This window comes from Crinia signifera, chromosome 2 (assembly GCF_055691185.1).
Source record: "Crinia signifera chromosome 2, ASM5569118v1, whole genome shotgun sequence".
NCBI classification, from domain to species: domain Eukaryota; kingdom Metazoa; phylum Chordata; class Amphibia; order Anura; family Myobatrachidae; genus Crinia; species Crinia signifera.
Window position 1 is genome coordinate 146,135,746 of NC_139218.1, and position 26,304 is coordinate 146,162,049.

Genomic DNA, 26,304 nt, shown 5'->3' on the forward strand with positions numbered 1-26,304 from the left:
ATTTGAAATGCCCATTTTTGTGGGGCCAGAAAGGTGCGTCTTTAAAAGGCGATTTCTACGATACCCCACTTTTGCGCGTCGGACCGCGACTTTTTCCGGAAACGCCGAAAAACCGCAATTTTCAGGAGAAACGAGACGTACATCCTCCCCCTCTGCCGCCCACCCACCCAACTGACAGCCAGCCAGCAGACAAGCACAGAGAGTTCCGTGGGTCTGTCTGTGATGTCATAAAGGGCCTGCTGATCAATGGCCAGCTCTCTGATTGGCTGCTGTGTTTGATTGACAGATTGAATCTGGCAGCTGATTGGCTGTCTACCCTAAAGTGCATTACACACCCCTGATGGTACCACTGGCTAAGACTCCACCTCAGCTCATTGATTAATTATAAATTTAGAACAAATGATGGATGAAAGCAGGCAAGCCGGCCATTTTTTTCACGCTCATTGGACTTGTTTAATGCAATGCACCTGTGTATGTTCACATGCATTCACTTCATGCTGTAACCACTGTGCATAAAAATTTGGAAACATGGCATACAGTGTATCATTTGCTGTCTAAGTCATGTTTCCCATATTTTCCATTGCAAGATACAAGCCGGTTTGAGTGTTTGGGGCACATTTTAGCTAAAATCATCCTACGGGGCCTAAATGCTTATGCTAAAGCCTGCCTATTTTGAATGGCGTAGTGGTCACTGCAACCTCCAAAAAAATCAGGACTTACTACCCCAATAACCTGCTAACTCACCCCTGAAATACTTACTTATTCACACTATTTTGTTCATTTGACTTGTTTCTAATTTGAAATGCCCATTTTTGTGGGGCCAGAAAGGTGCGTCTTTAAAAGACGATTTCTACGATACCCCACTTTTGCGCGTCGGACCGCGACTTTTTCCGGAAACGACGAAAAACCGCAATTTTCAGGAGAAACGAGACGTACATCCTCCCCCTCTGCAGCCCACCCACCCAACTGACAGCCAGCCAGCAGACAAGCACAGAGAGTTCCGTGGGTCTGTCTGTGATGTCATAAAGGGCCTGCTGATCAATGGCCAGCTCTCTGATTGGCTGCTGTGTTTGATTGACAGATTGAATCTGGCAGCTGATTGGCTGTCTACCCTAAAGTGCATTACACACCCCTGATGGTACCACTGGCTAAGACTCCACCTCAGCTCATTGATTAATTATAAATTTAGAACAAATGATGGATGAAAGCAGGCAGGCCGGCCATTTTTTTCACGCTCATTGGACTTGTTTAATGCAATGCACCTGTGTATATTCACATGCATTCACTTCATGCTGTAACCACTGTGCATAAAAATTTGGAAACATGGCATACAGTGTATCATTTGCTGTCTAAGTCATGTTTCCCATATTTTCCATTGCAAGATACAAGCCGGTTTGAGTGTTTGGGGCACATTTTAGCTAAAATCATCCTACGGGGCCTAAATGCTTATGCTAAAGCCTGCCTATTTTGAATGGCGTAGTGGTCACTGCAACCTCCAAAAAAATCAGGACTTACTACCCCAATAACCTGCTAACTCACCCCTGAAATACTTACTTATTCACACTATTTTGTTCATTTGACTTGTTTCTAATTTGAAATGCCCATTTTTGTGGGGCCAGAAAGGTGCGTCTTTAAAAGGCGATTTCTACGATACCCCACTTTTGCGCGTCGGACCGCGACTTTTTCTGGAAACGCTGAAAAACCGCAATTTTCAGGAGAAACGAGACGTACATCCTCCCCCTCTGCCGCCCACCCACCCAACTGACAGCCAGCCAGCAGACAAGCACAGAGAGTTCCGTGGGTCTGTCTGTGATGTCATAAAGGGCCTGCTGATCAATGGCCAGCTCTCTGATTGGCTGCTGTGTTTGATTGACAGATTGAATCTGGCAGCTGATTGGCTGTCTACCCTAAAGTGCATTACACACCCCTGATGGTACCACTGGCTAAGACTCCACCTCAGCTCATTGATTAATTATAAATTTAGAACAAATGATGGATGAAAGCAGGCAGGCCGGCCATTTTTTTCACGCTCATTGGACTTGTTTAATGCAATGCACCTTTGTATATTCACATGCATTCGCTTCATGCTGTAACCACTGTGCATAAAAATTTGGAAACATGGCATACAGTGTATCATTTGCTGTCTAAGTCATGTTTCCCATATTTTCCATTGCAAGATACAAGCCGGTTTGAGTGTTTGGGGCACATTTTAGCTAAAATCATCCTACGGGGCCTAACTGCTTATGCCAAAGCCTGCCTATTTTGAATGGCGTAGTGGTCAATGCAACCTCCAAAAAAATCAGGACTTACTACCCCAATAACCTGCTAACTCACCCCTGAAATACTTACTTATTCACACTATTTTGTTCATTTGACTTGTTTCTAATTTGAAATGCCCATTTTTGTGGGGCCAGAAAGGTGCGTCTTTAAAAGGCGATTTCTACGATACCCCACTTTTGCGCGTCGGACCGCGACTTTTTCCGGAAACGCTGAAAAACCGCAATTTTCAGGAGAAACGAGACGTACATCCTCCCCCTCTGCCGCCCACCCACCCAACTGACAGCCAGCCAGCAGACAAGCACAGAGAGTTCCGTGGGTCTGTCTGTGATGTCATAAAGGGCCTGCTGATCAATGGCCAGCTCTCTGATTGGCTGCTGTGTTTGATTGACAGATTGAATCTGGCAGCTGATTGGCTGTCTACCCTAAAGTGCATTACACACCCCTGATGGTACCACTGGCTAAGACTCCACCTCAGCTCATTGATTAATTATAAATTTAGAACAAATGATGGATGAAAGCAGGCAGGCCGGCCATTTTTTTCACGCTCATTGGACTTGTTTAATGCAATGCACCTTTGTATATTCACATGCATTCGCTTCATGCTGTAACCACTGTGCATAAAAATTTGGAAACATGGCATACAGTGTATCATTTGCTGTCTAAGTCATGTTTCCCATATTTTCCATTGCAAGATACAAGCCGGTTTGAGTGTTTGGGGCACATTTTAGCTAAAATCATCCTACGGGGCCTAACTGCTTATGCTAAAGCCTGCCTATTTTGAATGGCGTAGTGGTCACTGCAACCTCCAAAAAAATCAGGACTTACTACCCCAATAACCTGCTAACTCACCCCTGAAATACTTACTTATTCACACTATTTTGTTCATTTGACTTGTTTCTAATTTGAAATGCCCATTTTTGTGGGGCCAGAAAGGTGCGTCTTTAAAAGGCGATTTCTACGATACCCCACTTTTGCGCGTCGGACCGCGACTTTTTCCGGAAACGCCGAAAAACCGCAATTTTCAGGAGAAACGAGACGTACATCCTCCCCCTCTGCCGCCCACCCAACTGACTGACAGCCAGCCAGCAGACAAGCACAGAGAGTTCCGTGGGTCTGTCTGTGATGTCATAAAGGGCCTGCTGATCAATGGCCAGCTCTCTGATTGGCTGCTGTGTTTGATTGACAGATTGAATCTGGCAGCTGATTGTCTGTCTACCCTAAAGTGCATTACACACCCCTGATGGTACCACTGGCTAAGACTCCACCTCAGCTCATTGATTAATTATAAATTTAGAACAAATGATGGATGAAAGCAGGCAAGCCGGCCATTTTTTTCACGCTCATTGGACTTGTTTAATGCAATGCACCTGTGTATATTCACATGCATTCACTTCATGCTGTAACCACTGTGCATAAAAATTTGGAAACATGGCATACAGTGTATCATTTGCTGTCTAAGTCATGTTTCCCATATTTTCCATTGCAAGATACAAGCCGGTTTGAGTGTTTGGGGCACATTTTAGCTAAAATCATCCTACGGGGCCTAAATGCTTATGCTAAAGCCTGCCTATTTTGAATGGCGTAGTGGTCACTGCAACCTCCAAAAAAATCAGGACTTACTACCCCAATAACCTGCTAACTCACCCCTGAAATACTTACTTATTCACACTATTTTGTTCATTTGACTTGTTTCTAATTTGAAATGCCCATTTTTGTGGGGCCAGAAAGGTGCGTCTTTAAAAGGCGATTTCTACGATACCCCACTTTTGCGCGTCGGACCGCGACTTTTTCCGGAAACGCTGAAAAACCGCAATTTTCAGGAGAAACGAGACGTACATCCTCCCCCTCTGCCGCCCACCCACCCAACTGACAGCCAGCCAGCAGACAAGCACAGAGAGTTCCGTGGGTCTGTCTGTGATGTCATAAAGGGCCTGCTGATCAATGGCCAGCTCTCTGATTGGCTGCTGTGTTTGATTGACAGATTGAATCTGGCAGCTGATTGGCTGTCTACCCTAAAGTGCATTACACACCCCTGATGGTACCACTGGCTAAGACTCCACCTCAGCTCATTGATTAATTATAAATTTAGAACAAATGATGGATGAAAGCAGGCAGGCCGGCCATTTTTTTCACGCTCATTGGACTTGTTTAATGCAATGCACCTTTGTATATTCACATGCATTCGCTTCATGCTGTAACCACTGTGCATAAAAATTTGGAAACATGGCATACAGTGTATCATTTGCTGTCTAAGTCATGTTTCCCATATTTTCCATTGCAAGATACAAGCCGGTTTGAGTGTTTGGGGCACATTTTAGCTAAAATCATCCTACGGGGCCTAACTGCTTATGCCAAAGCCTGCCTATTTTGAATGGCGTAGTGGTCACTGCAACCTCCAAAAAAATCAGGACTTACTACCCCAATAACCTGCTAACTCACCCCTGAAATACTTACTTATTCACACTATTTTGTTCATTTGACTTGTTTCTAATTTGAAATGCCCATTTTTGTGGGGCCAGAAAGGTGCGTCTTTAAAAGGCGATTTCTACGATACCCCACTTTTGCGCGTCGGACCGCGACTTTTTCCGGAAACGCCGAAAAACCACAATTTTCAGGAGAAACGAGACGTACATCCTCCCCCTCTGCCGCCCACCCACCCAACTGACAGCCAGCCAGCAGACAAGCACAGAGAGTTCCGTGGGTCTGTCTGTGATGTCATAAAGGGCCTGCTGATCAATGGCCAGCTCTCTGATTGGCTGCTGTGTTTGATTGACAGATTGAATCTGGCAGCTGATTGGCTGTCTACCCTAAAGTGCATTACACACCCCTGATGGTACCACTGGCTAAGACTCCACCTCAGCTCATTGATTAATTATAAATTTAGAACAAATGATGGATGAAAGCAGGCAAGCCGGCCATTTTTTTCACGCTCATTGGACTTGTTTAATGCAATGCACCTGTGTATATTCACATGCATTCACTTCATGCTGTAACCACTGTGCATAAAAATTTGGAAACATGGCATACAGTGTATCATTTGCTGTCTAAGTCATGTTTCCCATATTTTCCATTGCAAGATACAAGCCGGTTTGAGTGTTTGGGGCACATTTTAGCTAAAATCATCCTACGGGGCCTAAATGCTTATGCTAAAGCCTGCCTATTTTGAATGGCGTAGTGGTCACTGCAACCTCCAAAAAAATCAGGACTTACTACCCCAATAACCTGCTAACTCACCCCTGAAATACTTACTTATTCACACTATTTTGTTCATTTGACTTGTTTCTAATTTGAAATGCCCATTTTTGTGGGGCCAGAAAGGTGCGTCTATAAAAGGCGATTTCTACGATACCCCACTTTTGCGCGTCGGACCGTGACTTTTTCCGGAAACGCTGAAAAACCGCAATTTTCAGGAGAAACGAGACGTACATCCTCCCCCTCTGCCGCCCACCCACCCAACTGACAGCCAGCCAGCAGACAAGCACAGAGAGTTCCGTGGGTCTGTCTGTGATGTCATAAAGGGCCTGCTGATCAATGGCCAGCTCTCTGATTGGCTGCTGTGTTTGATTGACAGATTGAATCTGGCAGCTGATTGGCTGTCTACCCTAAAGTGCATTACACACCCCTGATGGTACCACTGGCTAAGACTCCACCTCAGCTCATTGATTAATTATAAATTTAGAACAAATGATGGATGAAAGCAGGCAGGCCGGCCATTTTTTTCACGCTCATTGGACTTGTTTAATGCAATGCACCTTTGTATATTCACATGCATTCGCTTCATGCTGTAACCACTGTGCATAAAAATTTGGAAACATGGCATACAGTGTATCATTTGCTGTCTAAGTCATGTTTCCCATATTTTCCATTGCAAGATACAAGCCGGTTTGAGTGTTTGGGGCACATTTTAGCTAAAATCATCCTACGGGGCCTAACTGCTTATGCCAAAGCCTGCCTATTTTGAATGGCGTAGTGGTCACTGCAACCTCCAAAAAAATCAGGACTTACTACCCCAATAACCTGCTAACTCACCCCTGAAATACTTACTTATTCACACTATTTTGTTCATTTGACTTGTTTCTAATTTGAAATGCCCATTTTTGTGGGGCCAGAAAGGTGCGTCTTTAAAAGGCGATTTCTACGATACCCCACTTTTGCGCGTCGGACCGCGACTTTTTCCGGAAACGCCGAAAAACCGCAATTTTCAGGAGAAACGAGACGTACATCCTCCCCCTCTGCCGCCCACCCACCCAACTGACAGCCAGCCAGCAGACAAGCACAGAGAGTTCCGTGGGTCTGTCTGTGATGTCATAAAGGGCCTGCTGATCAATGGCCAGCTCTCTGATTGGCTGCTGTGTTTGATTGACAGATTGAATCTGGCAGCTGATTGGCTGTCTACCCTAAAGTGCATTACACACCCATGATGGTACCACTGGCTAAGACTCCACCTCAGCTCATTGATTAATTATAAATTTAGAACAAATGATGGATGAAAGCAGGCAGGCCGGCCATTTTTTTCACGCTCATTGGACTTGTTTAATGCAATGCACCTGTGTATATTCACATGCATTCACTTCATGCTGTAACCACTGTGCATAAAAATTTGGAAACATGGCATACAGTGTATCATTTGCTGTCTAAGTCATGTTTCCCATATTTTCCATTGCAAGATACAAGCCGGTTTGAGTGTTTGGGGCACATTTTAGCTAAAATCATCCTACGGGGCCTAACTGCTTATGCTAAAGCCTGCCTATTTTGAATGGCGTAGTGGTCACTGCAACCTCCAAAAAAATCAGGACTTACTACCCCAATAACCTGCTAACTCACCCCTGAAATACTTACTTATTCACACTATTTTGTTCATTTGACTTGTTTCTAATTTGAAATGCCCATTTTTGTGGGGCCAGAAAGGTGCGTCTATAAAAGGCGATTTCTACGATACCCCACTTTTGCGCGTCGGACCGTGACTTTTTCCGGAAACGCCGAAAAACCGCAATTTTCAGGAGAAACGAGACGTACATCCTCCCCCTCTGCCGCCCACCCACCCAACTGACAGCCAGCCAGCAGACAAGCACAGAGAGTTCCGTGGGTCTGTCTGTGATGTCATAAAGGGCCTGCTGATCAATGGCCAGCTCTCTGATTGGCTGCTGTGTTTGATTGACAGATTGAATCTGGCAGCTGATTGGCTGTCTACCCTAAAGTGCATTACACACCCCTGATGGTACCACTGGCTAAGACTCCACCTCAGCTCATTGATTAATTATAAATTTAGAACAAATGATGGATGAAAGCAGGCAGGCCGGCCATTTTTTTCACGCTCATTGGACTTGTTTAATGCAATGCACCTTTGTATATTCACATGCATTCGCTTCATGCTGTAACCACTGTGCATAAAAATTTGGAAACATGGCATACAGTGTATCATTTGCTGTCTAAGTCATGTTTCCCATATTTTCCATTGCAAGATACAAGCCGGTTTGAGTGTTTGGGGCACATTTTAGCTAAAATCATCCTACGGGGCCTAACTGCTTATGCCAAAGCCTGCCTATTTTGAATGGCGTAGTGGTCACTGCAACCTCCAAAAAAATCAGGACTTACTACCCCAATAACCTGCTAACTCACCCCTGAAATACTTACTTATTCACACTATTTTGTTCATTTGACTTGTTTCTAATTTGAAATGCCCATTTTTGTGGGGCCAGAAAGGTGCGTCTTTAAAAGGCGATTTCTACGATACCCCACTTTTGCGCGTCGGACCGCGACTTTTTCCGGAAACGCCGAAAAACCGCAATTTTCAGGAGAAACGAGACATACATCCTCCCCCTCTGCCGCCCACCCACCCAACTGACAGCCAGCCAGCAGACAAGCACAGAGAGTTCCGTGGGTCTGTCTGTGATGTCATAAAGGGCCTGCTGATCAATGGCCAGCTCTCTGATTGGCTGCTGTGTTTGATTGACAGATTGAATCTGGCAGCTGATTGGCTGTCTACCCTAAAGTGCATTACACACCCATGATGGTACCACTGGCTAAGACTCCACCTCAGCTCATTGATTAATTATAAATTTAGAACAAATGATGGATGAAAGCAGGCAGGCCGGCCATTTTTTTCACGCTCATTGGACTTGTTTAATGCAATGCACCTGTGTATATTCACATGCATTCACTTCATGCTGTAACCACTGTGCATAAAAATTTGGAAACATGGCATACAGTGTATCATTTGCTGTCTAAGTCATGTTTCCCATATTTTCCATTGCAAGATACAAGCCGGTTTGAGTGTTTGGGGCACATTTTAGCTAAAATCATCCTACGGGGCCTAACTGCTTATGCTAAAGCCTGCCTATTTTGAATGGCGTAGTGGTCACTGCAACCTCCAAAAAAATCAGGACTTACTACCCCAATAACCTGCTAACTCACCCCTGAAATACTTACTTATTCACACTATTTTGTTCATTTGACTTGTTTCTAATTTGAAATGCCCATTTTTGTGGGGCCAGAAAGGTGCGTCTTTAAAAGGCGATTTCTACGATACCCCACTTTTGCGCGTCGGACCGCGACTTTTTCCGGAAACGCCGAAAAACCGCAATTTTCAGGAGAAACGAGACGTACATCCTCCCACTCTGCCGCCCACCCACCCAACAGACAGCCAGCCAGCAGACAAGCACAGAGAGTTCCGTGGGTCTGTCTGTGATGTCATAAAGGGCCTGCTGATCAATGGCCAGCTCTCTGATTGGCTGCTGTGTTTGATTGACAGATTGAATCTGGCAGCTGATTGGCTGTCTACCCTAAAGTGCATTACACACCCCTGATGGTACCACTGGCTAAGACTCCACCTCAGCTCATTGATTAATTATAAATTTAGAACAAATGATGGATGAAAGCAGGCAGGCCGGACATTTTTTTCACGCTCATTGGACTTGTTTAATGCAATGCACCTTTGTATATTCACATGCATTCGCTTCATGCTGTAACCACTGTGCATAAAAATTTGGAAACATGGCATACAGTGTATCATTTGCTGTCTAAGTCATGTTTCCCATATTTTCCATTGCAAGATACAAGCCGGTTTGAGTGTTTGGGGCACATTTTAGCTAAAATCATCCTACGGGCCCTAACTGCTTATGCTAAAGCCTGCCTATTTTGAATGGCGTAGTGGTCACTGCAACCTCCAAAAAAATCAGGACTTACTACCCCAATAACCTGCTAACTCACCCCTGAAATACTTACTTATTCACACTATTTTGTTCATTTGACTTGTTTCTAATTTGAAATGCCCATTTTTGTGGGGCCAGAAAGGTGCGTCTATAAAAGGCGATTTCTACGATACCCCACTTTTGCGCGTCGGACCGTGACTTTTTCCGGAAACGCCGAAAAACCGCAATTTTCAGGAGAAACGAGACGTACATCCTCCCCCTCTGCCGCCCACCCACCCAACTGACAGCCAGCCAGCAGACAAGCACAGAGAGTTCCGTGGGTCTGTCTGTGATGTCATAAAGGGCCTGCTGATCAATGGCCAGCTCTCTGATTGGCTGCTGTGTTTGATTGACAGATTGAATCTGGCAGCTGATTGGCTGTCTACCCTAAAGTGCATTACACACCCCTGATGGTACCACTGGCTAAGACTCCACCTCAGCTCATTGATTAATTATAAATTTAGAACAAATGATGGATGAAAGCAGGCAGGCCGGCCATTTTTTTCACGCTCATTGGACTTGTTTAATGCAATGCACCTTTGTATATTCACATGCATTCGCTTCATGCTGTAACCACTGTGCATAAAAATTTGGAAACATGGCATACAGTGTATCATTTGCTGTCTAAGTCATGTTTCCCATATTTTCCATTGCAAGATACAAGCCGGTTTGAGTGTTTGGGGCACATTTTAGCTAAAATCATCCTACGGGGCCTAACTGCTTATGCCAAAGCCTGCCTATTTTGAATGGCGTAGTGGTCACTGCAACCTCCAAAAAAATCAGGACTTACTACCCCAATAACCTGCTAACTCACCCCTGAAATACTTACTTATTCACACTATTTTGTTCATTTGACTTGTTTCTAATTTGAAATGCCCATTTTTGTGGGGCCAGAAAGGTGCGTCTTTAAAAGGCGATTTCTACGATACCCCACTTTTGCGCGTCGGACCGCGACTTTTTCCGGAAACGCCGAAAAACCGCAATTTTCAGGAGAAACGAGACGTACATCCTCCCCCTCTGCCGCCCACCCACCCAACTGACAGCCAGCCAGCAGACAAGCACAGAGAGTTCCGTGGGTCTGTCTGTGATGTCATAAAGGGCCTGCTGATCAATGGCCAGCTCTCTGATTGGCTGCTGTGTTTGATTGACAGATTGAATCTGGCAGCTGATTGGCTGTCTACCCTAAAGTGCATTACACACCCATGATGGTACCACTGGCTAAGACTCCACCTCAGCTCATTGATTAATTATAAATTTAGAACAAATGATGGATGAAAGCAGACAGGCCGGCCATTTTTTTCACGCTCATTGGACTTGTTTAATGCAATGCACCTGTGTATATTCACATGCATTCACTTCATGCTGTAACCACTGTGCATAAAAATTTGGAAACATGGCATACAGTGTATCATTTGCTGTCTAAGTCATGTTTCCCATATTTTCCATTGCAAGATACAAGCCGGTTTGAGTGTTTGGGGCACATTTTAGCTAAAATCATCCTACGGGGCCTAACTGCTTATGCTAAAGCCTGCCTATTTTGAATGGCGTAGTGGTCACTGCAACCTCCAAAAAAATCAGGACTTACTACCCCAATAACCTGCTAACTCACCCCTGAAATACTTACTTATTCACACTATTTTGTTCATTTGACTTGTTTCTAATTTGAAATGCCCATTTTTGTGGGGCCAGAAAGGTGCGTCTATAAAAGGCGATTTCTACGATACCCCACTTTTGCGCGTCGGACCGTGACTTTTTCCGGAAACGCCGAAAAACCGCAATTTTCAGGAGAAACGAGACGTACATCCTCCCCCTCTGCCGCCCACCCACCCAACTGACAGCCAGCCAGCAGACAAGCACAGAGAGTTCCGTGGGTCTGTCTGTGATGTCATAAAGGGCCTGCTGATCAATGGCCAGCTCTCTGATTGGCTGCTGTGTTTGATTGACAGATTGAATCTGGCAGCTGATTGGCTGTCTACCCTAAAGTGCATTACACACCCCTGATGGTACCACTGGCTAAGACTCCACCTCAGCTCATTGATTAATTATAAATTTAGAACAAATGATGGATGAAAGCAGGCAGGCCGGCCATTTTTTTCACGCTCATTGGACTTGTTTAATGCAATGCACCTGTGTATATTCACATGCATTCACTTCATGCTGTAACCACTGTGCATAAAAATTTGGAAACATGGCATACAGTGTATCATTTGCTGTCTAAGTCATGTTTCCCATATTTTCCATTGCAAGATACAAGCCGGTTTGAGTGTTTGGGGCACATTTTAGCTAAAATCATCCTACGGGGCCTAACTGCTTATGCTAAAGCCTGCCTATTTTGAATGGCGTAGTGGTCACTGCAACCTCCAAAAAAATCAGGACTTACTACCCCAATAACCTGCTAACTCACCCCTGAAATACTTACTTATTCACACTATTTTGTTCATTTGACTTGTTTCTAATTTGAAATGCCCATTTTTGTGGGGCCAGAAAGGTGCGTCTTTAAAAGGCGATTTCTACGATACCCCACTTTTGCGCGTCGGACCGCGACTTTTTCCGGAAACGCCGAAAAACCGCAATTTTCAGGAGAAACGAGACGTACATCCTCCCCCTCTGCCGCCCACCCACCCAACAGACAGCCAGCCAGCAGACAAGCACAGAGAGTTCCGTGGGTCTGTCTGTGATGTCATAAAGGGCCTGCTGATCAATGGCCAGCTCTCTGATTGGCTGCTGTGTTTGATTGACAGATTGAATCTGGCAGCTGATTGGCTGTCTACCCTAAAGTGCATTACACACCCCTGATGGTACCACTGGCTAAGACTCCACCTCAGCTCATTGATTAATTATAAATTTAGAACAAATGATGGATGAAAGCAGGCAGGCCGGCCATTTTTTTCACGCTCATTGGACTTGTTTAATGCAATGCACCTTTGTATATTCACATGCATTCGCTTCATGCTGTAACCACTGTGCATAAAAATTTGGAAACATGGCATACAGTGTATCATTTGCTGTCTAAGTCATGTTTCCCATATTTTCCATTGCAAGATACAAGCCGGTTTGAGTGTTTGGGGCACATTTTAGCTAAAATCATCCTACGGGGCCTAACTGCTTATGCCAAAGCCTGCCTATTTTGAATGGCGTAGTGGTCAATGCAACCTCCAAAAAAATCAGGACTTACTACCCCAATAACCTGCTAACTCACCCCTGAAATACTTACTTATTCACACTATTTTGTTCATTTGACTTGTTTCTAATTTGAAATGCCCATTTTTGTGGGGCCAGAAAGGTGCGTCTTTAAAAGGCGATTTCTGGTGGGGGGCGTGGCTTCGACGTGCATGGAGTAGCAGCGTTCTGCTAGAGCTCTCCGTCTTCTACATCCTGGCAAATATCCTGAGGCTCCTATTTTGATGCCACCCTGACCCAGTCTGCCCAGTGTAGACCCTGTGACTGCGCTCCGGCAGCTGGCTGCGTTGGATCCCTGTGGAGAGGGCGCTCTTTGCTGACTTGGCCTCTACCCGCCGAGCACCGGAGGACGCGGGCGCCATCTTGGGAGCGAGAGGGAGAGGCTGCGGCTGCAGCGCGCGGACGGGAGCTGCCTGCCGGGAGCCTGTTCCCCCCCCTGACATACAGGTACTGACACCCGGACGCCGCCGGCTGTCTGGCCCGGACGGTCACCCCAGCTGGACGGACTCTACACCCGGCTGCGGCCGCGGAGGGGAGCTGCCCGCCGGGAACTTCCCCCGATCCCCCCTAGCCTACGGGCACCGACACCCGGACACCGTCAGCTGCCCGCCCGGGACGCTCACCCCTGCCGGGCGGCTTCTTCGCCCAGTGGCAGCCGGGTCAGTGCGCGGGGGCTCCCGCCGTGCTGGAAGACCCCCCCTCATCTCTGTGAGAGCGTGCAGGGCACAGTTTGGTGCCGAGCGGCGCGACCTCCCCGTACTGGGAGGCCTGGTGCGTGACCCGCTACTAACTGGGGTCTCAGCCCACACGGACCTGTGCCTGTGATCTCCCCTACCAGAGACTCCCTACACAAATGCAGGGGGTATTGCCCTTGGTCCTCTGTTATCCCTTCTGAGCCCCCTGTCCGTGGGGCTCCCGCAGCGCGGGGCTGCTGACCCCCCCCTCATAATACCCTGCTGTCTGCTGCCGCGGGGGGTGATTTGAGAGCTGGGCGGCCACTGTGCGATCCCCCTGTGGGCATCTTGACCACCCGCAGCTTGCTGAGCACTGCAGTGTTCCTACTTGCCCGCACCTATCTCCTAAGTGAATATTGCCTAAAGACTGTTGTACGGCTGCACAAAGGAGACTTTCCAGAACTGATCCACTTCAACCCTCCTACTGGGTGCCGGTGGGTGATCAAGCCTCAGGCTGTGTGATAAAACTGTGCCATAATCTAAATTTGGGATCTGCGGTGGGGTCCCATATACTTCTCCCCCTTTCCAATTGTGAATATACTGCTCCTGGCCCCATCATGGGCAAATCTCATCAAGCCTCGGCTGCTTCCAAAATGGATAAATACATTAAGGCCCCTACTACAAGGGAGAAATCTCCAGAGCGGGGCGCATCTAACACACCTTCAACCTCACAGGCGCTGGGTCCTGCTGAATCCCCACCGGTGGACCCTATCCAGAAAGTTCTGGAGGCGGTTGCCTCTAGTGAGGCTAGACTGGCTGACAAGATCGGTCAGGTGCAGTCAGATTTGGCCATTATACACCACGATTTACAGAGAGTGCGGGAGAGGGTGGGAGAGGTTGAAACCAGGACCTCTACCCTTGAGGACACTGTTTCCCCCCTAAGCAACACGGTCAAAGCCCTAACTGCCCAGATGGCCTCAGTGCAGGGCAAACTACTCGACATGGAGGGTTGTCTGCGTAGGTGCAATATCCGTCTAGTGGGCCTCCCTGAGCGTGAAGAGGGCCAAAACCCTGAGCAGTTTCTTGAAAATCTATTGCGCAAGACCTTTGGCTCTGACGCCCTTTCCCAGTTCTTCACGGTGGAGAGGGCTCACAGGGTTCCGTTTAAGGCCCCTCCCCCGGGGGCGCCACCACGTACCCTCATCGCAAAGCTCCTGAACTATCGGGATAGAGACGCAATACTGAGGCTGAATCGTACCAAGGGCCCAATAACCTGGAATGGCACCAAGCTGTCTTTATTCCCTGACTTTGCTGTGGAGGTCCAAAAGGACAGAGCTCAGTTCCTTCCAGTTAAAAGACGTCTGCGGGAATTAGAAATACCCTACGCAATGCTCTTTCCGGCCAAACTTAAAATTATTGTGGATGGACAGTCCAGATTCTTTGCCACTCCAAAGGAGGCCGCCTGCTGGCTCGACACTCACAGACCTGCTAGACGATCCATGGCCCAGGAACCGTGATGTAAAGTATAATAATGTATAGACTGGTGTGCTACATGCATGTCAATTGGGCTAACCTATACGGTCCTGCCCCCAGAAAAGACCTTTGAAGTTCCCTTCCGTGACCATGTGTATATATGCATTAACCCTGTGTCTCCTTTATTCTATACTACTGCATGCATGGTACCATTAGCCTGTCTGGTGAGTGTGCTTGGTTGGGATTTCTTGTGCGGGGGGGGGGAGGTTGGTGTCCCATGCGATGGTCCGGCACCGGGTGGCCATCTGTTTCCGCTTGGGGCGGGGCCGAGGTGGGGGTCACGAATAGTCAAAACGCTGTATGTTTGCATTTGTATTCTCTTAATTAAGTTCGTTAGCGGGGGTTACGCTTAGTTATCTAAGAATTCTAACTAGATAGTTGCTCGTTCTAATCCTGTGACTGGGTATTATATGTGCTAAATGCCTTTTAGACAATATAGACGGAGAGGCAGCATGCATAGACGCCATTTCTTTGGGATCTTTTGCCTCGACAATTGCCCTAAAATTTACCTGTTTTTCACTTTAGTTTATGTGTTAAGCTACAGAGTAGTATACATGGGGTGGTTCTTCTTTTTAGGGATTGAGGTATACTTAGTTTTAAAGGTATACAGGGTGGGGGGTGGGAGGGCTGGTTGTGGGGATTTAAGTTTGCTTTTTTGTCATTTGCAGCGGACAGTCAAATGTGTGATATACATGAGATGCAAAGTGAAATGTGGTAAAGAAACTGGTGGTAATCCGAAGTACTTGGCTACTATACATCAACTCATGTTTACAGGCCATTGTTATCATTGTACCTTACAGACTGACTTCTAATACAGTTAGACTGGTCTCCTGGAATGTTCGGGGACTAAATGATAAAATTAAAAGAGCTCTAGTCCTGCGGCGGCTAAAACAGTATAAAGCGGATATTGTTTGTCTCCAGGAGACACACCTGACAGGCCCCAAGATTCTATCCCTTAAGAAGCCATGGGTGGGTTGGGCAGGCCACTCCACCTTCACATCTTCATCGAGAGGTGTGTCTGTCCTGGCTCGTAAAACTTTACCGTTTCACCCAGAGAAAGTCCGTATAGAACCTAAAGGCAGGTCAGTGTTTATATATTGCAGGCTGTACTCCCTCCCCCTGATACTTATTGGTGTTTATATCCCCCCTCCCTACTCCCACGAGGTTCTCAGAGATGCGGCCGACTTTATTGCAACTTACCCTGACACCCCGGTGGTAATAATGGGTGATTTTAATAACGTACTAGACTCGCACATGGACAGATACACAGTTAGAGGGGCACCCTCTAGACGTACTAACGCCCAATTTAAAGCACTGGTAGAGGGAATGGGCCTATGCGATGCGTGGAGACATAGAAATCCTAACGGGGTGCCATTAGAATTATATAAAAAGCACATTGACTTCTTCGCCCCTAAATTACTGTCTACATTTAATGATATCTTTAATAACAACGCAATGCCGGCCTCCATGGCAGAGGCATTAATTATAGTTATAGTAAAACCTGATAAAGACCCGCAAAAGGTAGAATCTTACAGACCCATATCTCTACTGCCAACGGATGTCAAAATCCTGGCCAAAGTATTGGCAATGAGACTAAACTCAGTAATACATCAGATTATACACAAAGACCAAACAGGCTTTATGCCTGGTAAGTCCACAACGATAAATATCCGCAGGCTGTATACCCTTTTGCAGGTGCCTCGCAGGGACGCCTCCAAGTCTATTATAGTCTCGCTTGACGCTGCAAAAGCGTTCGATTCGGTGGAGTGGGCGTTCCTGTGGGGCACCATGGCGAGATTTGGGATTGGGCAGGGTTTTATTAAATGGGTTAGGTTGCTATATTCCTCTCCGCAGGCCAGGGTCTCAGTAAATGGCTTCACATCTGACCCATTCCCCTTGTTCCGGGGTACTAGGCAGGGATGCCCCCTATCCCCGGCACTATTTGCCCTGGCGATTGAGCCGCTGGCCTGCCGGATCAGATCCTGTGCGGGTGTGAGGGGCTTTGCAGTTGGGGGAGGGTTTGAGAAAATAGCCCTCTATGCAGACGATATATTGCTCTTTATTTCTAAATACGAAGAGTCTATGCCCATCCTGCTAGACCTGGTCAACGCATTTGGCACCTTCTCAGGTCTTAAAATTAATTGGGACAAATCCTGTATTCTCCCACATAGAGGACCCCCACCTGATGCTCCTAGTATACCTATGCCACTAAGGTGGGTAGACAAATTCAAATACCTTGGCATCTGGATATCTAACGTCCCTGCCCTGTATATCCCCCTAAATTTGAATCCACAAATAGATTATCTCCGGTCGCGGATATCTGTGTGGGGAAGGCTCCCTTTGACTGTCACTGGCAGAATAAGTCTTGTTAAAATGACTGCACAGCCCAAACTGTTGTATGTCCTACAGCACTCCCCTGTATATATACCACGCACTACCTTTAAAGTAATTGAAAGTATACTCTCCTCGATTATCTGGTCAAATAAGAGAGTGAGAATCAGCTTGAATAACCTAACTCGCGCACGTGATAAGGGAGGTATGGCAGTACCCCACTTTAGTTTATACTACTTGGCTGCTCAGCTGGCCCACCTCTGCGAATGGCTAGGAGATGACTCTGGAGAGGCCCTTCCCACTAGGTTGTTCGAGACAATATTCCCTGAGATGTCACCGCTGCAGATTCTATTGTCGGGTAGCAGAGTATTGCTTAATATACCCATTGTTAGGCAGGCACTGTTGGTCTGGGAGAGAGCGTCTCAGGCCTTGGGCGCGACGGGATGGGATCCGGATACTCCATTATTCGGATCAAGGGGGTTCCAGGAGCTTGTAGAGGGAGAGTTGGGCAAGGCATGGAGGAGACATGGACTGACATCTCTTAATCACCTATTCTCTGATGGAAAGCTCAAGTCCTTCCAGCAGCTACAAGTTGAGTACAATATCCCTAACACACAACTCTTCCATTACATGCAGCTAAAACATGCATGCAAAATGCAATTCCCACGCGGAACTGTCCATATCCAGGCTTCTCCGGTCAAAAAAATGCTGCTAGAGGCGGGTGACCGACATCAGGTATCTAAAATATACAGTGCCCTCATTACGGCACACCACGTAGCAGACCTTACCCATCTTAAAGCAAGCTGGGAGCGTGATGTGGGGCCAATGTCTCAGGAAATCTGGGAGTTGGCCATGTCTAGTGCCAAACGCTCCACCACCTCGGCACGATTTCAGCAAATACAGATGTACATATTTTATAGAGTCTACCTAACACCAGTTCGTATTCATAATATGGGGGGCAGAAATGACTCTAAATGCCCCAAATGTTCTGCACTGAATGCTGACTTTGGTCACCTCGTGTGGTCGTGTCCAGTGGTGGGGAGGTTCTGGAGGGAAACCTCTCAGGCAATAATATCCACGGGGGTTCCTGCAGATATCTTGTCCCCAGTGACCTGCCTCTTGGCCGCCATTGAAGATGATGTCCTAGATCCCCACACTCGCAAATACATCGTCAACCTCTGTACCCTGGCCAAGGTGTGCATAGCACGCACATGGCTGGCCCTCACGGGTCCATCCTTTTCCTCCTGGGTGACATTAGTTAACGAAACCATTGAACACGAGAGATACGTCTACCTGGCCAGGGGAGTGGAGAAGAAGCACACCAGGGTTTGGGACAGATGGACCTCATCTATATATGCCACTTTAATTACTTGTTATACCCACTGTGCCTGCTGGACGGTGCTATCGAATAGGCCGCCCGGACTTTAGCTCTAGTTGCCACTATAAGTCTTTTATGATTCAATTTCTGGTATAGGCTATAGGTAATGCTATGACAGCTTTGTGAAGTATTTTGATCCGATAAGATGTATATAGCATCCAACCAAACATGACGTAGCTCCTTCTTACTCATGAGCGTGTACCTAGTCTGAGCACATCTATAAACCTAAATGCAATTACACTTCCACAATTTTACAAGTGTCACCGTATGCTTCATTAATATGCTCTATATATGTATCTCTATTTCATGTTGCTGTTCTGTAATGACTATACGCTGCAAAATAATTCTGTAACATTGTTTTTTTTTTATTTTTATTTTGTACTCTGCAAAAATTTCAATAAAAACAACGAATTAAAAAAAAAAAAAGGCGATTTCTACGATACCCCACTTTTGCGCGTCGGACCGCGACTTTTTCCGGAAACGCCGAAAAACCGCAATTTTCAGGAGAAACGAGACGTACATCCTCCCCCTCTGCCGCCCACCCACCCAACTGACAGTCAGCCAGCAGACAAGCACAGAGAGTTCCGTGGGTCTGTCTGTGATGTCATAAAGGGCCTGCTGATCAATGGCCAGCTCTCTGATTGGCTGCTGTGTTTGATTGACAGATTGAATCTGGCAGCTGATTGGCTGTCTACCCTAAAGTGCATTACACACCCCTGATGGTACCACTGGCTAAGACTCCACCTCAGCTCATTGATTAATTATAAATTTAGAACAAATGATGGATGAAAGCAGGCAGGCCGGCCATTTTTTTCACGCTCATTGGACTTGTTTAATGCAATGCACCTTTGTATATTCACATGCATTCGCTTCATGCTGTAACCACTGTGCATAAAAATTTGGAAACATGGCATACAGTGTATCATTTGCTGTCTAAGTCATGTTTCCCATATTTTCCATTACAAGATACAAGCCGGTTTGAGTGTTTGGGGCACATTTTAGCTAAAATCATCCTACGGGGCCTAACTGCTTATGCTAAAGCCTGCCTATTTTGAATGGCGTAGTGGTCACTGCAACCTCCAAAAAAATCAGGACTTACTACCCCAATAACCTGCTAACTCACCCCTGAAATACTTACTTATTCACACTATTTTGTTCATTTGACTTGTTTCTAATTTGAAATGCCCATTTTTGTGGGGCCAGAAAGGTGCGTCTTTAAAAGGCGATTTCTACGATACCCCACTTTTGCGCGTCGGACCGCGACTTTTTCCGGAAACGCAGAAAAACCGCAATTTTCAGGAGAAACGAGACGTACATCCACCCCCTCTGCCGCCCACCCACCCAACTGACAGCCAGCCAGCAGACAAGCACAGAGAGTTCCATGGGTCTGTCTGTGATGTCATAAAGGGCCTGCTGATCAATGGCCAGCTCTCTGATTGGCTGCTGTGTTTGATTGACAGATTGAATCTGGCAGCTGATTGGCTGTCTACCCTAAAGTGCATTACACACCCCTGATGGTACCACTGGCTAAGACTCCACCTCAGCTCATTGATTAATTATAAATTTAGAACAAATGATGGATGAAAGCAGGCAGGCCGGCCATTTTTTTCACGCTCATTGGACTTGTTTAATGCAATGCACCTTTGTATATTCACATGCATTCGCTTCATGCTGTAACCACTGTGCATAAAAATTTGGAAACATGGCATACAGTGTATCATTTGCTGTCTAAGTCATGTTTCCCATATTTTCCATTGCAAGATACAAGCCGGTTTGAGTGTTTGGGGCACATTTTAGCTAAAATCATCCTACGGGGCCTAACTGCTTATGCCACAGCCTGCCTATTTTGAATGGCGTAGTGGTCAATGCAACCTCCAAAAAAATCAGGACTTACTACCCCAATAACCTGCTAACTCACCCCTGAAATACTTACTTATTCACACTATTTTGTTCATTTGACTTGTTTCTAATTTGAAATGCCCATTTTTGTGGGGCCAGAAAGGTGCGTCTTTAAAAGGCGATTTCTACGATACCCCACTTTTGCGCGTCGGACCGCGACTTTTTCCGGAAACGCCGAAAAACCGCAATTTTCAGGAGAAACGAGACGTACATCCTCCCCCTCTGCCGCCCACCCACCCAACTGACAGCCAGCCAGCAGACAAGCACAGAGAGTTCCGTGGGTCTGTCTGTGATGTCATAAAGGACCTGCTGATCAATGGCCAGCTCTCTGATTGGCTGCTGTGTTTGATTGACAAATTGAATCTGGCAGCTGATTGGCTGTCTACCATAAAGTGCATTACACACCCCTGATGGTACCACTGGCTAAGACTCCACCTCAGCTCATTGATTAATTATAAATTTAGAACAAATGATGGATGAAAGCAGGCAGGCCGGCCATTTTTTTCACGCTCATTGGACTTGTTTAATGCAATGCACCTTTGTATATTCACATGCATTCGCTTCATGCTGTAACCACTGTGCATAAAAATTTGGAAACATGGCATACAGTGTATCATTTGCTGTCTAAGTCATGTTTCCCATATTTTCCATTGCAAGATACAAGCCGGTTTGAGTGTTTGGGGCACATTTTAGCTAAAATCATCCTACGGGGCCTAACTGCTTATGCTAAAGCCTGCCTATTTTGAATGGCGTAGTGGTCACTGCAACCTCCAAAAAAATCAGGACTTACTACCCCAATAACCTGCTAACTCACCCCTGAAATACTTACTTATTCACACTATTTTGTTCATTTGACTTGTTTCTAATTTGAAATGCCCATTTTTGTGGGGCCAGAAAGGTGCGTCTTTAAAAGGCGATTTCTACGATACCCCACTTTTGCGCGTCGGACCGCGACTTTTTCCGGAAACGCCGAAAAACCGCAATTTTCAGGAGAAACGAGACGTACATCCTCCCCCTCTGCCGCCCACCCACCCAACTGACAGTCAGCCAGCAGACAAGCACAGAGAGTTCCGTGGGTCTGTCTGTGATGTCATAAAGGGCCTGCTGATCAATGGCCAGCTCTCTGATTGGCTGCTGTGTTTGATTGACAGATTGAATCTGGCAGCTGATTGGCTGTCTACCCTAAAGTGCATTACACACCCCTGATGGTACCACTGGCTAAGACTCCACCTCAGCTCATTGATTAATTATAAATTTAGAACAAATGATGGATGAAAGCAGGCAGGCCGGCCATTTTTTTCACGCTCATTGGACTTGTTTAATGCAATGCACCTTTGTATATTCACATGCATTCGCTTCATGCTGTAACCACTGTGCATAAAAATTTGGAAACATGGCATACAGTGTATCATTTGCTGTCTAAGTCATGTTTCCCATATTTTCCATTACAAGATACAAGCCGGTTTGAGTGTTTGGGGCACATTTTAGCTAAAATCATCCTACGGGGCCTAACTGCTTATGCTAAAGCCTGCCTATTTTGAATGGCGTAGTGGTCACTGCAACCTCCAAAAAAATCAGGACTTACTACCCCAATAACCTGCTAACTCACCCCTGAAATACTTACTTATTCACACTATTTTGTTCATTTGACTTGTTTCTAATTTGAAATGCCCATTTTTGTGGGGCCAGAAAGGTGCGTCTTTAAAAGGCGATTTCTACGATACCCCACTTTTGCGCGTCGGACCGCGACTTTTTCCGGAAACGCAGAAAAACCGCAATTTTCAGGAGAAACGAGACGTACATCCACCCCCTCTGCCGCCCACCCACCCAACTGACAGCCAGCCAGCAGACAAGCACAGAGAGTTCCATGGGTCTGTCTGTGATGTCATAAAGGGCCTGCTGATCAATGGCCAGCTCTCTGATTGGCTGCTGTGTTTGATTGACAGATTGAATCTGGCAGCTGATTGGCTGTCTACCCTAAAGTGCATTACACACCCCTGATGGTACCACTGGCTAAGACTCCACCTCAGCTCATTGATTAATTATAAATTTAGAACAAATGATGGATGAAAGCAGGCAGGCCGGCCATTTTTTTCACGCTCATTGGACTTGTTTAATGCAATGCACCTTTGTATATTCACATGCATTCGCTTCATGCTGTAACCACTGTGCATAAAAATTTGGAAACATGGCATACAGTGTATCATTTGCTGTCTAAGTCATGTTTCCCATATTTTCCATTGCAAGATACAAGCCGGTTTGAGTGTTTGGGGCACATTTTAGCTAAAATCATCCTACGGGGCCTAACTGCTTATGCCACAGCCTGCCTATTTTGAATGGCGTAGTGGTCAATGCAACCTCCAAAAAAATCAGGACTTACTACCCCAATAACCTGCTAACTCACCCCTGAAATACTTACTTATTCACACTATTTTGTTCATTTGACTTGTTTCTAATTTGAAATGCCCATTTTTGTGGGGCCAGAAAGGTGCGTCTTTAAAAGGCGATTTCTAAGATACCCCACTTTTGCGCGTCGGACCGCGACTTTTTCCGGAAACGCAGAAAAACCGCAATTTTCAGGAGAAACGAGACGTACATCCTCCCCCTCTGCCGCCCACCCACCCAACTGACAGCCAGCCAGCAGACAAGCACAGAGAGTTCCGTGGGTCTGTCTGTGATGTCATAAAGGACCTGCTGATCAATGGCCAGCTCTCTGATTGGCTGCTGTGTTTGATTGACAAATTGAATCTGGCAGCTGATTGGCTGTCTACCATAAAGTGCATTACACACCCCTGATGGTACCACTGGCTAAGACTCCACCTCAGCTCATTGATTAATTATAAATTTAGAACAAATGATGGATGAAAGCAGGCAGGCCGGCCATTTTTTTCACGCTCATTGGACTTGTTTAATGCAATGCACCTTTGTATATTCACATGCATTCGCTTCATGCTGTAACCACTGTGCATAAAAATTTGGAAACATGGCATACAGTGTATCATTTGCTGTCTAAGTCATGTTTCCCATATTTTCCATTGCAAGATACAAGCCGGTTTGAGTGTTTGGGGCACATTTTAGCTAAAATCATCCTACGGGGCCTAACTGCTTATGCTAAAGCCTGCCTATTTTGAATGGCGTAGTGGTCACTGCAACCTCCAAAAAAATCAGGACTTACTACCCCAATAACCTGCTAACTCACCCCTGAAATACTTACTTATTCACACTATTTTGTTCATTTGACTTGTTTCTAATTTGAAATGCCCATTTTTGTGGGGCCAGAAAGGTGCGTCTTTAAAAGGCGATTTCTACGATACCCCACTTTTGCGCGTCGGACCGCGACTTTTTCCGGAAACGCAGAAAAACCGCAATTTTCAGGAGAAACGAGACGTACATCCTCCCCCTCTGCCGCCCACCCACCCAACTGACAGCCAGCCAGCAGACAAGCACAGAGAGTTCCGTGGGTCTGTCTGTGATGTCATAAAGGGCCTGCTGATCAATGGCCAGCTCTCTGATTGGCTGCTGTGTTTGATTGACAGATTGAATCTGGCAGCTGATTGGCTGTCTACCCTAAAGTGCATTACACACCCCTGATGGTACCACTGGCTAAGACTCCACCTCAGCTCATTGATTAATTATAAATTTAGAACAAATGATGGATGAAAGCAGGCAAGCCGGCCATTTTTTTCACGCTCATTGGACTTGTTTAATGCAATGCACCTGTGTATATTCACTTGCATTCACTTCATGCTGTAACCACTGTGCATAAAAATTTGGAAACATGGCATACAGTGTATCATTTGCTGTCTAAGTCATGTTTCCCATATTTTCCATTGCAAGATACAAGCCGGTTTGAGTGTTTGGGGCACATTTTAGCTAAAATCATCCTACGGGGCCTAAATGCTTATGCTAAAGCCTGCCTATTTTGAATGGCGTAGTGGTCACTGCAACCTCCAAAAAAATCAGGACTTACTACCCCAATAACCTGCTAACTCACCCCTGAAATACTTACTTATTCACACTATTTTGTTCATTTGACTTGTTTCTAATTTGAAATGCCCATTTTTGTGGGGCCAGAAAGGTGCGTCTTTAAAAGGCGATTTCTACGATACCCCACTTTTGCGCGTCGGACCGCGACTTTTTCCGGAAACGCTGAAAAACCGCAATTTTCAGGAGAAACGAGACGTACATCCTCCCCCTCTGCAGCCCACCCACCCAACTGACAGCCAGCCAGCAGACAAGCACAGAGAGTTCTGTGGGTCTGTCTGTGATGTCATAAAGGGCCTGCTGATCAATGGCCAGCTCTCTGATTGGCTGCTGTGTTTGATTGACAGATTGAATCTGGCAGCTGATTGGCTGTCTACCCTAAAGTGCATTACACACCCCTGATGGTACCACTGGCTAAGACTCCACCTCAGCTCATTGATTAATTATAAATTTAGAACAAATGATGGATGAAAGCAGGCAGGCCGGCCATTTTTTTCACGCTCATTGGACTTGTTTAATGCAATGCACCTGTGTATATTCACATGCATTCACTTCATGCTGTAACCACTGTGCATAAAAATTTGGAAACATGGCATACAGTGTATCATTTGCTGTCTAAGTCATGTTTCCCATATTTTCCATTGCAAGATACAAGCCGGTTTGAGTGTTTGGGGCACATTTTAGCTAAAATCATCCTACGGGGCCTAAATACTTATGCTAAAGCCTGCCTATTTTGAATGGCGTAGTGGTCACTGCAACCTCCAAAAAAATCAGGACTTACTACCCCAATAACCTGCTAACTCACCCCTGAAATACTTACTTATTCACACTATTTTGTTCATTTGACTTGTTTCTAATTTGAAATGCCCATTTTTGTGGGGCCAGAAAGGTGCGTCTTTAAAAGGCGATTTCTAAGATACCCCACTTTTGCGCGTCGGACCGCGACTTTTTCCGGAAACGCCGAAAAACCGCAATTTTCAGGAGAAACGAGACGTACATCCTCCCCCTCTGCCGCCCACCCACCCAACTGACAGCCAGCCAGCAGACAAGCACAGAGAGTTCCGTGGGTCTGTCTGTGATGTCATAAAGGACCTGCTGATCAATGGCCAGCTCTCTGATTGGCTGCTGTGTTTGATTGACAAATTGAATCTGGCAGCTGATTGGCTGTCTACCATAAAGTGCATTACACACCCCTGATGGTACCACTGGCTAAGACTCCACCTCAGCTCATTGATTAATTATAAATTTAGAACAAATGATGGATGAAAGCAGGCAGGCCGGCCATTTTTTTCACGCTCATTGGACTTGTTTAATGCAATGCACCTGTGTATATTCACATGCATTCACTTCATGCTGTAACCACTGTGCATAAAAATTTGGAAACATGGCATACAGTGTATCATTTGCTGTCTAAGTCATGTTTCCCATATTTTCCATTGCAAGATACAAGCCGGTTTGAGTGTTTGGGGCACATTTTAGCTAAAATCATCCTACGGGGCCTAAATACTTATGCTAAAGCCTGCCTATTTTGAATGGCGTAGTGGTCACTGCAACCTCCAAAAAAATCAGGACTTACTACCCCAATAACCTGCTAACTCACCCCTGAAATACTTACTTATTCACACTATTTTGTTCATTTGACTTGTTTCTAATTTGAAATGCCCATTTTTGTGGGGCCAGAAAGGTGCGTCTTTAAAAGGCGATTTCTACGATACCCCACTTTTGCGCGTCGGACCGCGACTTTTTCTGGAAACGCTGAAAAACCGCAATTTTCAGGAGAAACGAGACGTACATCCTCCCCCTCTGCCGCCCACCCACCCAACTGACAGCCAGCCAGCAGACAAGCACAGAGAGT